Source organism: Empidonax traillii, unplaced genomic scaffold, assembly GCF_003031625.1.
Source record: "Empidonax traillii isolate 1590-97213 ecotype Southwest subspecies unplaced genomic scaffold, ASM303162v1 scaffold384:size1533304, whole genome shotgun sequence".
In the NCBI taxonomy this organism is placed as follows: Eukaryota; Metazoa; Chordata; class Aves; order Passeriformes; family Tyrannidae; genus Empidonax; species Empidonax traillii.
This window is the reverse complement of record NW_020955577.1, coordinates 790,927-796,517: the sequence shown is the minus strand read 5'-3', so window position 1 is coordinate 796,517 and position 5,591 is coordinate 790,927.

Genomic DNA, 5,591 nt, shown 5'->3' with positions numbered 1-5,591 from the left:
CATTGGTTACGCTCTGTCCTGTTGTTTATCACGTAAACTTTTAAATCTTGAGTTTTATCAATATAGTTGCCAAATCCTAACAATGATTTCCTGTCCCTATTTATTCCCTCACAAAAAATAGAATCTGTTCAAATAAACTGTAATATCTAATGGTGGAAATTTTTTAAAATAAAACTATAAAACCTCTCTCTAATGGCCTTTGGAGGGCTTAGAGGAAGGTGGTCCTTCATGTGTTTATTGGTAGGCAGGTAGAGTAATACTTTCAGAATAACTGTAGCAAAAAAAAACCCCAACCAAGATAATTGTATCTTGTTTTCTGCCACTGTTTATTAATCAGAAGAATATCAAGTTGCATTTCAGAAGAAGCACCTTCTTATGCCTACCTTTTTTTCTTGGAGACCATTAAAAATGTTTCTGATATTTGAAAGCTTTCTGATGTTACGTCCTGAAATTATTGACAACTGTTGTCTCGCGTGGAGAAGCTTAAGGAACAGGTCTTAACAGAGGAGGGGAAAAGAAGGAGGGGACAGGAAAGAAAAGTAGAGATGTTTCCCATTAGTGTACACAACCCTTTCACTGCATCTTGCCAGTACTGGAGGGTTTAGCTTGGTTGGTTTTTTACTAGTCCTCCTTCCCTACTATTTACCTTCCTAGGTAGTTAATTTGTCAATTAGAAAACAGTTTTTAGATGGTTTTTCATAGCTGTTATTAGTCTTTTCACACCTGTACTACTTTGGGCTACTGGGCGTTATTGCCCTTTCTGCGATGGGATAGTGTTCTCGGCTTCCTCTGATCGCTTCCTCAGGTACATTGTTAGTAGCAGCCTTCCTTAAGCTGTTCCTAAATGTTTGACTGTATGGTGCTACTTCATGTTCCAATTTCTTACTCAATTCATTGAAATGTTCTATGCTGTGTCCATAATTGGAACACATCATATTCATCATGTGATTATATTGTTCACTGCTGTCTATTTGTAGTTTCTATTCCCCGGGCCAAAGAATGTATAATTTGTCTGTTTACTCTTGCAGCCTGGTACAGGTGAAGCCTGTATGGATATGCTACAAGCCTTGGCTTGAAGAAGTTAATCCCCCTGATTTTCTCATTTTTGCTAAGCTGTTGCTATTTATTCACACTCAACTCTTGCTTCAGTAGGTTTTGAAACTGAAAATCCTTATTGCATTGCTACAAAGCTCTGCTCTTGTCAGTACAACTGTGCCATTTGCATCATACTTATTTTTTAAAAGTGGATATCTGTTTGTTTAGCATTAGAGCCATGTCCTTGATTGCCTCTAACCTTGCATTCAGCTTTCACATGTAAAAGTGTCATTTCTTTCCTTGTTCACCATGTTTTAAATGGCTGTAGAGGTGAATGTGAAGAGGGGTTGAACAGAGAAGTTTGATGCAAAGGAGCAAGTTGTTCTCTGTTAGATGCTCCATGTAAGGTACTTTGAAGTAATGTATCTTTTGACAGAAGCAGACCAAACTCCATGGATATTGTTAATGAAATGCAAGAGCTGGCAAACTGTAACTAGTTACTCTGCTTTGGTTATGTGTCAAAACTCAAAAATTTCATGGGGTTTTATTTATTCTTTCAGGTCCAGTAAGGAGGTTGTAGTGAGGTGGGGGTCGATCTCTTCTCCTGGATAACATGTGACAGGACCAAATGGCCTCAAGTTGTGCCCGGAGAAGTTTAGACTAGATAATAGGAAAAATTTCTTCTCTGAAAGGGTGGTCAGGCACTGGAATAGGCTACCCATGGAAGTTGTGGAATCACTATCCCTGGAAGTGTTCAAAAGGCGTGTGGATTTGGTTTAGTGGTGAGCACACCCTCAGCAGTGTGTGTTAACCCAGCAGTGCTGGGTAAAGGTTTGACTTGATGATCTAACGGTTCTTTTCCAACCTTAATGATTCTGTGGTTCTAGTCTTTAGGATGTAGTTTATTTGTGTATCAGTTTCTTGTCATCTCTTTTCCTATGATTATTTATGCAGTGACATTTTGAGCTTATTCAAAGCACTTTTTTTCTTCCTTGAGATTCAAATTTCAAGTAGTTTTCATTTAGTTAGTTTTCATCTCTAACCTAAGGGAATGTTGTATTACCTTCTATTTACATACTTGCATTTGAAACTTCAGCCCAGTTAATTTAATTGATTAGTTCCTGGAGTTTCTCAGAGAGCAACAGGAGCTTTCCACTTCTTCTTTCACCTACTGGCTTAACAATTTTTAGTCAAAGGTTCCTTTCTACACCTAGCACCTCTATATGAAGGTGGTCTTCTAGCTCTTTCTGTACCAAAATTGTTTAAAGTACATTGTGGTTTACTCCATCTTTTCTGTTTGGTAAAGAAATCTTGAACTATTACAAAAGCGTCCAAATTAGTAGCAACATCTGATCTTTAACTTAGGTCTAGATAATAGTTGACCAAATTCATTAAGAACGGAAATTACTATTAGAAATACTACTTTCTAGTACTGGTAATCTCATAATGCACTGATACTATCTTCATACTGGGAATCCTTTCATTAGCATACTGTCCTTCAATGCAGTGTGAAACCTGCTCTCCAAGAAGTTAGGATAGCATTCATATTAACCCACAAGCAATGCAGGAAGTTGGAAGAGGCCAGAAGCAGAAGAGTTTCTTGTGTGAGTTCTGTGGGTATTTGCACCATTAATACTGTGGAATGAAGTTGGGAGACTGGACTACAATCTGTTGATGTCAGCTGACAGGTAAGGATTCACTTCTTTCTCACAAGCATCGCTTGAGAATAACCCATGTACAGCTGCCACTTGAGAACCTGGGCTTAAGGTTCAATTGCTTTAGTTTTCCCATTTCTAAAATAGCCCAAGCGGTAACAATCTGACATAGGCACAATGAAATGCTGTTGCCTAGGGTTTAGTGGCTATTCCAGTGATGCAGCAAAGAGATACCGGATAAAATACTTTCAGATGCTCAGGTAGTGGTTGGTAAAGAAATGCTAAATCAGTTTCCTGGTGTGTCACATCACGAGTGTAAGTCAGACTAAGAAATGAAGTAGGAAAAATCAATCCCCTGTATCCTCTAGCAGCTGGTGGGGCTTTTGTAAGGCTCCCAAGTATCCAAGTATTCGGCCTTCCTGTGACATCCTACAGCAGCAGTGTCATGTCAGCTGCTATTAGTTAACCTGGGCAGATCTTGCATCTCTCAGCAGTGCTGTCACACGCCAGCCTCCAAAAGTCTTTAATAGCTTGAATTAGTCGAAATGGTTTAGTGAAAACTGGTATTTCAGGGGGAAAGTCAATCTGCAAATCCTAGGTGCAGAGAGATGATCTTTTTCTTCATTGTTTGCACAAAAACAGCTCTTGAGATCCTGCAGTAATGATTCTTACCCAATTTAGGCACAGCTGTAGCACAGTACATATCTTGCGGATAAGTGGATGCTGACACTAGATTTTGATACATCAGAAATTATAAGAAACTATAAGATCTTGGGCAATTTCCCTTGCTTCCAGAGATCAGCAACTTTGTAGAATAAAAAGCAAAGAGTAAAACCCAAAATATTTGGAACCACACATAAAATGCTGTCAATGCCATGTTATTCCGCCATAAGCACCGTGAGGATTAAAGCCATTTACATGGTTTTGTGCCATTTTTTTATTTGGAAGATAACTGAGTCCTTGAGATGAACTTGCTGTAGATTCAGTGCTAATCTCCATTTCCTTAATTATTGCCAAGTTTCAGGAAACAGTAATAAAGTTACAGGTTAGGGTCGGTCTGTCCTGCAGGGTGGTGGTTGGGAGCCGCCCCAGTGCCGGGGCAGCCTCCCCAGCGTGTTCCTCCTTCCACAGGCAGCCGGTGTGGGTGGTGGGCAGAGGGAGGAATGCTTATCAGAAGTGTTCATTTAATTTTCTAGTGTTTTTAGGTGGATGTCTTATTCCAGCTCCATACTACGGTGATGTAAATTCCAAAATGTGGCTGGATGTCGGAACACAGCCTGTTCACGTGCATTCTCGGGTGAGGTGAAGCTTGAGCCATTCACACACATTAACAAACGTTTCACAGGGAACAGTCCAAGAAACCTGAAAGTGCAAATCGAGGCCAAGTGAAGAGGTGGGACCCGTGAAGAGCTGCTCGATGCAGCCCATCCCTTTCTCAGACTGCAGCATGGCACTAGGCTGCTGCCATCAGATGTGCAGGATTGTGCCCCTCCTGTGCACACTGACAGGCTGGATTATAATTTGTCAGCTCTGTCACTCCTACTATGAGTAAATTTGGTTTGCTAATGTTTCCCGTTAGGCATTGCAAGATGTTTCTGCCACATAAGTTGCGTAACACTAGTTTCCCCTTGGAAAGCTCAGTCTTTTTATTCTTGCTGATTTTTTTCTTCTGTAGGTGACTGATGAAGAAAGACACCCTTTTCAGATAACAGTTGAAAAATTAGAAGCTGTGTCACAGAGAGCTAAAAGCAGGTATCAATAACACTGACCTCAGATTTTCATCCTTTCCTTGTTATTTTGTAAGCAGCATGTGTTCTCAGCATTGAAGCACTTGTATGGTTTCATCTCTGCGGATTTTCAGTTTATGACTCAGGTGGGTCCAACTCTGGCAACATGAGCTGATTTTATGATGTGGGCACTGTAACAAAATGCAGAGAAACTCCATGACTGTATTTTATGAAGAACAGACCTTAAATTGTTTTTCAAGATCGAGTTTCTTTCTCTGTAGATTGTAATGGAATTCAAAGTGTTGTAAAAAGATTTTGATCTGACCTTCAGAAGAGAAACTATGCTACTGTAACAATCTACTCAGATAATTAAACAAACACTTCTAATGTGATTTTGAAGAGGGTTCTTCTTAGTTTCAACTAACAAGAAATTGCCAACAAACAAAAAATTACAAATGTAACTTTTCCAGAGTTTAGTAAACTTAATTAGTTAAAAATACTTAGCATGATTAGTGATTCTATTCTGACTGGGACTGCATAAATGAGGACAGTATTGCTTGTCACGTATATTTTTTTTTCCACATTCCTGTGGAAAATGTCTGTATTTTATACTGCCTTTCTTCCCCGTGGAAATGCTTGGTTTTGTAAATGTCCACAAAATAGTGCTCACTAACTTGTTTCCTAATTTTATTGTCTTGATATTCATAATTCACTCGGTGGAAAATTATAAATTCACTCACACTTAAGTGTTTGTGCTCTTCCTTGAGAAGATCCAACAGTGGCAACACAGGCAAAACAGTAAAAGAGCACAGTAAAACATTTTACCAAAGATGTGATGATTATGGTAATGATGTTTCAAAACATGAAGTGAGAGGGACTTCTTGTGTCCTCTTCCAGGATAGAAAACGAGGTTTAACAATAGACAAAGCATATTGTTACAAGGAAGGTCACTTAGAAAGCTCAGTTTCAAGGAAGATGACATAAAAAAAGTGGGTATTTTGGATACACACAAATGTGTGCCTAACATTTTTTTTTTTGTTTTTAGATATATTGAAGCTGTCCTAGTTACCTAATTGCTTGATCAGCATGGTGCTGTGTTTAGACACCATCTGTCTGTGTCTTTGCCAGCCCATGGGAGCCTGAGCATTCAGACCCTTCCTACTTTATCCTAGCA